The 9952-nt window shown below is 44.9% G+C and overlaps 1 protein-coding gene across 1 annotated transcript in view; it reads right to left on the bottom strand.

The window, feature by feature from the left end:
• Positions 1–9952, bottom strand: part of SLC9A9 (solute carrier family 9 member A9) — a 547504-nt gene that overhangs the window by 203377 nt on the left and 334175 nt on the right. The window lies entirely within an intron of this gene.

Below are 9952 nucleotides of genomic sequence, written 5' to 3'. Positions count from 1 at the left end.
CTCTTTCCCTTTCCACCAGCCAGTTATAAATCATGATGAATCCCTATAGCAGTAGTTCCCAGACTTTAGCTACATCAAAATTACCTGGAGGACCCCTTCAACCTTAGATTGTTGGGCTCCACCCCCAGAGTGTCTGATTTCAGTCGGTCTGCAGTGGGGCTTGAGGATTTGCATTTCTAACAAGTTTCCAGGTGTTGCTGATACTGCTGGTCCGGGGACCACACTTTGAGAACCCTTGACTTAGGGGATTATGATGCCACCAGATGGAAGGAGCCTGGTGATATCTGAATCACCACCTGGAGGAGAGGCATCTTTCCCCCACCCTCATGTTAATATCAACCCTACCTGTGACTTGAATGAGAGAGGATTTACTACTGTGGTTCAACAACTGAATTTTAGGAGTCTGTGTGTTCTAGCAGCTTAGCCTGTCATAAGGCTCTCTACATCTACCAAACCTACATCTCTGTCCCTTCCATGTCCCTGTAGAATCACAGAATATTTTCTTAACAGATGAGGGAATACGGGCTGGGAAGGATGGGGTAGCCAAGGTTAACATAGTAAATGGTATGGCTTGTTATTCAATCTGTTTCATTCCCCCCACTGAATATATAACCCATAACAAAGATAAAAAAAATCATGATTATCTTAATAATTTGAATTTTTAGGAAAGGTGCAAAGAAGAAAATTTTCTTCCCCTTTCCTAGGAGGACGATCAACCCGAGGCAACATTTTGAAAAAGATGTTTTGCCTTTTGCTCTCCCTCCCCAATTCTTTCTGCGCCTTCTCTCTCTGTGTCTCTGTGTCTCTGTCTCTCTCTCCCTTTCCGTGCACTACTGCCATCATGCTGCCCTCCCCATCCCAGTCCCAGACACCCGACTCTAAAATGATGGGTTTTTGACTCTCCAGTCAAAACCCCCATTTCCGCATGCAGCCAAAATGAGCTTCCTGCCAGGAAGAAAACCATTGGAAGGACGAAATCTGCTGGGGAAGGGTAGCACACAATTCTCCTGAAGGGCGTGCTTTTTAAAATAGTTAACATGCGTGCTTTCACGTTTACTTGTGGAATTTAAAACAGCTCCAGGAAGGTCTAGTGACATTTTTCAGGCACTGAGGGAAGTGGACGGTGAGTGGGACTGAGGATCCTGTAAAGGGAGAGCAAGGCTGTTATTCACAGGCAGGGCCCCTCTGGTGTCTCCTTCTGCCCTCAAGTGCCATCACAGGTCTCTAACTTTTGGAAGAGGGTCAGTGGGAGGCTGGGCAGTGCGGCTGGGACCCAGCCCTACTCACAGAGGTTTGGTCTGTCTGTGAAGGATTTGGTTGCCCAAACAGCACTGGAATGTGTCCAGTATATTAGAGCAAGTGCCGATAATTCCTAAATGACGTAATGGCCCTGTGGAAATTTAGCACAAGGCATTTTTAAATGTAAATGCTTCTTGCTCATTTGCACATATAACTTACTAGAGTCGATCCTATTGACTTCTTCTGAACTCTATCCACAGAACCTGAGGGCAGAATTAGAGGGATTTATGCATGGCACAGACAGACTTATTTTTTGAGCTTGGTTCGTGTGTATTGATAGTTTTCTAAGGTTATGTCTACCTAATGCCCAAAACAAGCAAGCAATTAGTAAGCAAATTCAGGCAGAAAACAGGGAAAAACAATGTGGTCCTTTTGTTTGCCTCAGCGGACAGGTTAGCTTGGTTAAAACTATCAGTCAGATATTTGTGATATCTGTGACACTCCTGAAAAACTGAAATGCACACAGAAAGTTCCCGAATTAAATAAGATTATTTATTTTTCTGTATCTAAGACCTTATCCTTGAAACACAGGGAGAGGTGACCAGTGTTCTGGGTTGTCCCCTTTCATTACTCAGTGTCTCTCAGGGGCTAAGAGTGTTCTTATTGGCTACTCTCTCTATATAGTGCGGTTGGGTAATCTACAAGGCCTTGCCACCTTTTCACACTCAATAAATGTCTAAGTAGATAGTGGCATTTTGCATGTGTCAACTTGTCCCAGAGGGGGCTACAATATATTTTCCTCACAAAAACTGGTATTTTGAGTTTCACTTTGAGTTGACAACGTTTCATGTCTTAGTGCCAGGAGTAGGTCACTGCTGCAACTAAAAGTAGAATATCAGCAATTGTCCTTAAATGAAGGGGGGGGGGGTGGAGCCTCGGATCTTGCCTTCCACAGGTATGTCACTAGCACTTAGCATTGGCCTCAGACTAGGTCCTCAGCAGTGATCTGAAGGTCAAACCTTACTTAGAATAAAAACCTTAATCTCCGATAGGAGGTTTTTCCGAGAGCAGTTGTGAGTTTATATGAATCATGTCTCTGTGAAGCACTAACGGCTATCTTCTCTCTCGTGGTTAAAGAGAGTGAAGGAAACTCCCAACTGTCGAATGTGGCCTAAGTGGCGGTCCCTGTGCCAGGCATTTTATATACACTTTCTACTCTGGTTTTCAACACTGACCGTCTAACGTAAGTACCATTTTACAGCCATGGGAGCTGAGGTTTAGAGAGAGTTAACCATATAGCGCCCCACAGCCGAGCCTGCTTCAAAGCCTGAGCCCTCTGCACTTCACCAAAACGGTAGTTCCTATTTAGAAAATATGTGGGGTGCCCAATAGAATCTAATATGCTGCTTAAAAATGCAAGAGCTAATAACTTTTACTGTAAATTTATTTTGGAACTAAGTGAAGAATATGCTATTTTGACCTAATCATAGGAGAACACTGTGGGGCTGGCGGTAGCTCAAAGCTAGTTCTCAGACGTTCTGAATTTGTCATCATCACATAAACTTTTCTCAGCATTTGAAACTATGAGGACTTAATGGGATCTTCAGTTCATACGGACCTACCGTGCTTGTCTACTTTGTCACAGCAACGCGGCACGTGGTTACTCGTTATTCAAGATGTCTTTTTTCTGACTGTTTGACACACTGGTTAGAACATTTTCATGACTCATTTCCTGCATAAGCTGGTTAACCCTGTCCCATTTGAAGACCTCAGAAGACCTTCACCGGTCAGCCACCTGCTCACTAATGCCTGCCCCGGGCCACAGTGGGTGTCACGTGAGAGAGGTGGGGACTTGGTAGATGTTCATCCACTCTAATGGAGAAAATGTTCTCAGCCTATGTCCCATTACCTGGTTAGTGACCTTGTACTGGTAAGGAAGAGATAGTGGCCTAATTAATTGCACAAGATACGTCCAAAGCAGGAAGGAGATATACCACCACAGGAGCGGGAGGGAACCCTGGACACCGGGGGAAGGGCTGAGAAGAGGAAGGCTTGGCAAGGAATGCTTGACAGCGTGATGGCGTCATCTGGGCTGTTGCTCTCTGGAAGGATGAACAAAGGAAAAGACAAGGAGAGAAAGAGTCCTGTCGGGAATTCCCTGGCGGTCCAGGGGTTAGGACCTGGCGCTTTCACTGTCAAGCCCAGGGTTCGATCCTTGGTCGGGGAACTAAGATCCCCGCAAGCCAAGAAAAGAAACAGTCCTGTTGCTTAGAAGACTCAGACTCTCAGACAACCCTTGTACATACATTTAAAGAAATCTTTTTCCTGAGCTGAAGTCAAGCCTGATTCTTTTTTTTTTTTTTTTGGCGGTACGCGGGCCTCTCACCGTTGTGGCCTCTCCCGTTGCGGAGCACAGGCTCCGGACGCGCAGGCTCAGCGGCCATGGCTCACGGGCCCAGCCGCTCCGCGGCATGTGGGATCTTCCCGGACCGGAGCACGAACCCGTGTCCCCTGCATCGGCAGGCGGACTCTCAACCACTGCGCCACCAGGGAAGCCCCCAAGCCTGATTCTTGATTCAAATCATTTGGCTCATATAAAAGTCCCAGGGTTTTTAACGAGATCTTAGGTCTTTAACTGGAAATCATAAACATCCATCCAACACAAAGCAAGCAAAGATTTGAAAAATAGTTTCATATCCGAATGCTACTGTTGAGCAAGTATTAACGATGTTTACTGTTATGAATGCTCAGGAGAGGGTTTTTTAGCCAGAAGTGAGGAGGTGCAAAATATTTTCTTTTATTTCAAAAACCAAAGTCTTTATTTGTTGATCTCTTTCCTTAAATTTATTGTTGCTTAGCTACCACCTGGGCAAACATGGTCTGAGACCTGCCTTTGGGGTCAATTCTGGATTCAGAAGTTCCCAGGCTGATAGAACAGGAATGGATAGTCCTTAAGTGAAATTTTAGTGAAATGTACAATTTTAGTTGCATAGACATTGTTGTAGGTTGTTCATTCATTTGCCTATTCATCCGTCAATTATTTGTGGAAGGTTCAAGTAGTGGGCTGGGTGCTGAGGTATAGAGTGAATGAAACAGATAAGTATTTGGCCTCACAAAGCTCCCTGTCTAGAGGGGCACACAGGCAGGCAAACCAAAAATCATGGTAGAATGTGATGGGTGCTAGGAGAGGAGTACTGGGTGTTACGGAAACAGAGGAGAGGTACATCAGCCCAGATCTGAGGAGTTACAAGGTTTCCTACAGGAAGTGATGTCTAAGCCAAGATCTGAAGGATAAAAGGTATTAGCTGAGTAAAAGAGTGAGGGGTGGGGGGGTGTGTGTGGAAAGGGGTCCAGGCAGATGGAGAGCCTGAGTGAACAGGGAAAGAATTCCACATACTCGAGGAACTGGAGGATATTCTGTAACTGGGTAAACATTGCTGTGCTGATCAGATGGCAAGGGGAAAGACAGGAAGCAATGGCCTTGAGGATGTGGGGAAGGGGGAAGGGTGAGCTGTGACAAAGCGAGAGAGTGGCAGGGACTTATATACGCTACCAAGCGTAAAATCGGTAGCTAGTGGGAAGCAGCCGCATGGCACAGGGAGATCAGCTCGGTGCCGTGTGACCACCTAGAGGGGTGGGATAGGGAGGGTGGGAGGGAGGGAGACGTGAGGGGGAAGGGATATGGGAACATATGTGTGTGTGTGACTGATTCACTTTGTTATGAAGCAGAAACTACCACACCACTGTAAAGCAATTATACTCCAATAAAGATGTAAAAAAAACAACAACAACAACACAAAATAAAAATTGAAGTTCGTCAACTTGAATGCTAAAAAAAAAAAAGAAGAAGAAGCAAGCCTTGCACCCGAGGGGGTCCGAAGCAAAACAGAATAAGGTGGGAGGGATGGATTGAAGAGAGAGGTTCAGAACAGAAACCACGAATTGTGATTATGTTCTGGGATGCACTTCTCAAACTTTCACATGCATGCGAATTGCCTGGGGATTTTGTTAGAAAGCAGATTCGGATTCAGCATTTCTAGAGAGACCCCAAGTGATGTCCTAGCTGCTGGTCCCTGGACCACACCTTTGGGTTTGAAGGATCCACAAAGCGTGGAAGTGTCCCTTTTACATGGTGGCTGGTAGTTATTGTGGGACAGTCCTGGTGGCTTAATAGCGTTCCATTAATTTGGGTGGTCATAGATACAGAGTCCTGTTTCTAGGCACTGCTGAAAAAATAACCTTGACTCTTCACTTTCATGAATTCCACTTGTGTTTTCTTCCTGGGTATAACTGATAAATCAACTGGGAAGCCCACTTCTTGGTCAAAGTCTCAGACTGGCTCTGACAATGGCCTGATTGGTGGCTCACCAAAAAGACACTGAGAAAGGTCGTCACCTACACCTGGGCTGTGGTCCTTAAGCTGTCCTTCTGTAGAACACTGAGGTTCTGTACACTGTTTCCCAGAACTTGAATAGTAATGGCAGTCTTTTTACCATTAAGGGGGAAAAAACTGAATGCTAATGGAAAGGTTTTCTTAAAGTTTTACTTCCAGGCCTTTCTCTCAGTTCTATGGTGCCAGCAGCTGTCTGAATGCTAATGAGTGCTGGGGACAATCAAATGAGCGACAAGCAACATTAGAAGCAAAGCCTGGCCACCCTTGGTGCTGTTGTCTTTATGGCTATGTAAACTCATGGATGAGGTTTTATATTATACCCATACACTGAGGTCACATTTCCCCGGTTAAAAACCCTTCCTAGTTTATGCAATCAGGGTTGCAATGTCTCTTCAAAGTGCAACAGAAATGGACAAATTGGAGAATTATGTCCTGTGACCCACCGTTGGGCCCCTTGAACCTGCCCGGGTGCTTCAGGGCCTCCGTTCCGTCCGGATCAGCACAGCAGCTCTGCACGGAGCCTCTGAAGCCCAGTAGGCTAAAGTCCCCAGCCACGGTGGTTTCAGGAAGGCTGCCGGGGCTCAACTGGGCTTGGTTTTTCCTCTCCTTCAAGCAATTCCCGGCTCTTATTTAGTTTTAAATTAAATCAAAATTGCAGCACATGGACTTGAATTAAAACAAGAGGCCCGATCTTTGTAATATGTGCCACATCAATAGGAAAGCTAATTTGTGCAAAGCACATCCCCTCCTTTAATTTAAACCACAGAGCTCCGCTTCTCCGGTTTCAAGGGAACTGAGAACTGGGCAGGGCAGCTCACCCCAGGCACTAACTAGGGCTGTGCTGAGAGGGACAGGAACAGTTTCAGGGGAGCTTAGCGGTCCTCTTAAGCCCTTTGTGCTGGGTGTCACATGATACAGCAGAGTAGTTGTGAACTCCTGGCCTTGAATTTAAAGAAGGTCTGAAAACGTCTCAGGGTAAACTTCCCCAGCTGACTCGTAACTGCAACCTAGCTACCAAAAACAGAATTTGCGTTATTAAAAGCTTCTCAAGGCAAATGAGGCAGAGAGACCACACTGCTCCTGACCTTGAGACCTCATTTTAAGGTTCCAAGGCTGCATGTGTGTGGATTACTAGACTACACAAAACCAATCGGGTAGGGTCTGTGCTAGGTGAGAAATTCAATCTGGGTCCTGACAGTTGCTTCGCTCAGTTTAACTGGCTCTAGAGGCCAAAGGTGGAGACGGGGTGGGGGTGGGGTAGGGGGGTGCGGGGCGGGGAGGGCACGGGGTGGTGGACGTGGCAGTAAGGTCATCCATGAACAATGTGTGCTTTGCTCAAAAACATTCCTGTACCCCACCCATCTACACAGCTCCACACCTCGCTTCAGTGCTCACTGCCGGTAGTGTGTGCTCCCCACCAGGAGGTAAGTAATAAGCAGCTGGATCCCTCTGCAAACTGTCACCTCCAGGGGCATCCAGATTTGGAAACAGGTCTCATTCAGGTTTTATGGGGCCTGAAACTTACACATTTTTGGATCCTCTTTAAGAAAAATGATACAAAAACACCTTTCACAAATTTCATATACCATTAAGACACACCGCTAGCGCCCATCCCAGGGTCTTGGAAGGGGGACACGGGGTGCTGAAAAATGAAACTTCTTTAACTTTACAAGTAAATCCACTTCTGCTTGAAATACATCACCAGTTCTCTACCTGCCCAGTGCAAAAAGGCATGCACAAGGTGAGGGTAAAGGTGATGGAAAAGGCTTTGTCAAACAGTAGGTGTAATTGACCAAGACAGAAGTTCTGGTTCTTATTTGATTGGTCTTTGAACCATCTGTGGTGCATGGGCTTAGGGAACCAAGCTTGGCCCAAAGCCAAGTTCTCTCTCTTAGGCTGCAAGCCACCTTAAGGGCAGGGTTCTCATCGCTGTCTTTGTTCACCCAAACGCCTACCCAAGAGAGCCTGTCAGGGAGTGTCTGCTGAATGAGTAGCTGGGTGACTGATTGAGGGATTGTGTAAATAAATTCACGCTCCCATTTTAGATCGAGGGTCGTTGTTGTTTATCTTCTCCAGAGGACTCTTTGAAAAATGTTTTAAGTTATGTAAAGAAAGGCTCCATCTAAATTTATTAGTGAAGCATGGACAAATAGTTTCCACCAGAGAGCTTCTAAACTTATCCTTCTTACTGGATGACCAAAACCACTCTAGACAGAATTAAGAACATTAAACGACATTATAATGCAAATATTCTTTAAGGGGTTTGGCTGTTTCTTCTGGTTGCAGCAGCTGTTGTGCCCACACACCCAGAAAAGACTGGACAGTGTGATATTTGATCTGCTTTTTCACTTCCTCCCCAGGCTTACATTACCTTACGTTGACCTTTTAAATTCTTTACTTCCTGGCAAATATATTTAAAACTTTAGGTCCAGAGTGAGGTATGGCATATCAGAATTCATGCAGAAAATCAAAGCCCAGTCTGAACCATTCTCTTTTGAAGAAAAATACTGCGCTGCACATGGTGAACTCCATTGGTCCTTCCTACACTCTGAAGGGGGTCAGTGGGTGCAGTGTAGAACCTGAGCCTATGGCTGGGAGGGGTGTCACCCACGTGTGTGGTTTACTGTGAACAGGATCGGGGTCAGGTTTGCATGAGAGACATGTTAAGACATGCTGGAGTTGGCCTGGGCTAGGAAGGGCATGGGTTTTGATTTAACTTTTGTTCTCATGACCTTGAAGTTGTGTCAAGACAGATGAGAAGGCTCTAAATTCAAAGTCAGGAGGCCTGGGTTCAAGTCTCAATTTCATCTCTTATGAGTTGTCAGATCGTGAGCAAGGTACTCCAAAACGCTCCATGTCTTTCTCTCTCTCTTTCTTTTTTTTTTAATCTGCAGGAAGAGACCAAGAGCACCTATCTTATCTTGCCCTGGCTATGAGTCTCAAAACATTACCCACAAAAGGTCTTAGAAAGGTATAAAGTGACTTTGGAGTTGAGCATCTATGATTCCATTCCATAACCATGTAACATTACAATCTCCTCATTTTTAAGAAGACAGCTTTTTAGTGGAAAATCCAATGTTCTTAATGCTAGGAACTAGCAGATGGATATTCCCTTGAATTAAACTATTAACGTCAATCCCATTAAAGTGATGGGGTTATTATTTTTCTTCTAGAGGATGAAGATGATCTAGAACAGGGCCAGATAGTAAATATTTTAGGTTTTGTGGGCCGTACAATTTCTGTTGCAACATTCGCCTCTGGTTTTATAGCACAAAAAGCAGCCACAGACAATATGTAAACAGCGGGGTATAGCTGTGTTCCAACTTTAGTTACGAAATTCCTGTGGGCTAGATTTGGTTCAAAGGCCATAGTTTGCTGACTCTCTGATTTAGGATATCATAAAGGTATCACCGAATCCTGGGCTTCCTCACATCCCCTGGTCATACACACCATACTGCTGGCCTCAGTTTTTAATGCAGCTCCAATCCAACAGCTAAGCAAACATAGAAGGTGCCAAATCCAGAAAACCACCAAGCCACGAGGTTATTTGGGCAGACACTTCACATCCCAACATGGCTATCTAAACCTTGCACTTCTCTCACAATCTTCTTTGTAAAAAAAAAAAAAAAGCATTGTTTAAAATATAATCTCCAAGTTTTAAAAATAAACCACCATTCTCCAGAGTAAAGCTACTGATATTTTGATGGGAAAGAAGGAAAAGTGCTTCCCAACTCCTAGAAATGTTTTGCAAAAATGCAACCCACTGCCGACTTCTTATTTATGTGATCCAATTTGCCTTTTGCTTTCCCACAATGGAGTCAATCATTACCAAAGTTCATCACTGCTCTAAGTCAAAGATCACCTATCGGTACGAATTATCCTCTGTCTGACTCCCTCTCTCACCCCGCCGGCATGTATGGAAATGTAGAGAAGCACTGTCAGAGGCCTACAGAAGGACATTTTTAAACTCTGGGTCTCCATTTGCCAGTACTTGATTAAATGACTCATTCTCAGCCTGAGAGCTCCCACCCTTTACTGTGTGGAACAGGCTAGGAGGGACCTGAAGGTGAAACAAGCCTTTTATTCCTACTAAAAATGTGGATTTGGGACACTTAGTTGGGTTTGAGGTGAAGTCTCACAGACCTGGGTTTAGGGATGAGTTCATCCTTGGCCAAGTTACTTGACCTCTTTGAGATCCTGAACCTCAGTTTTTCCATATACAAAATGGGTTAATATGTGCTTTATAGGATTGATATATAGTGAGTGGCAAACAGCAGATATTCAATAAATGACAGTTTTCCTCACTCTTTTCATATCTCC

The sequence above is a fragment of the Lipotes vexillifer genome, unplaced genomic scaffold, assembly GCF_000442215.2.
Source record: "Lipotes vexillifer unplaced genomic scaffold, Lipotes_vexillifer_v1.1 scaffold40, whole genome shotgun sequence".
NCBI classification, from domain to species: domain Eukaryota; kingdom Metazoa; phylum Chordata; class Mammalia; order Artiodactyla; family Lipotidae; genus Lipotes; species Lipotes vexillifer.
This window is presented reverse-complemented; position numbering and strand designations above follow the sequence as displayed.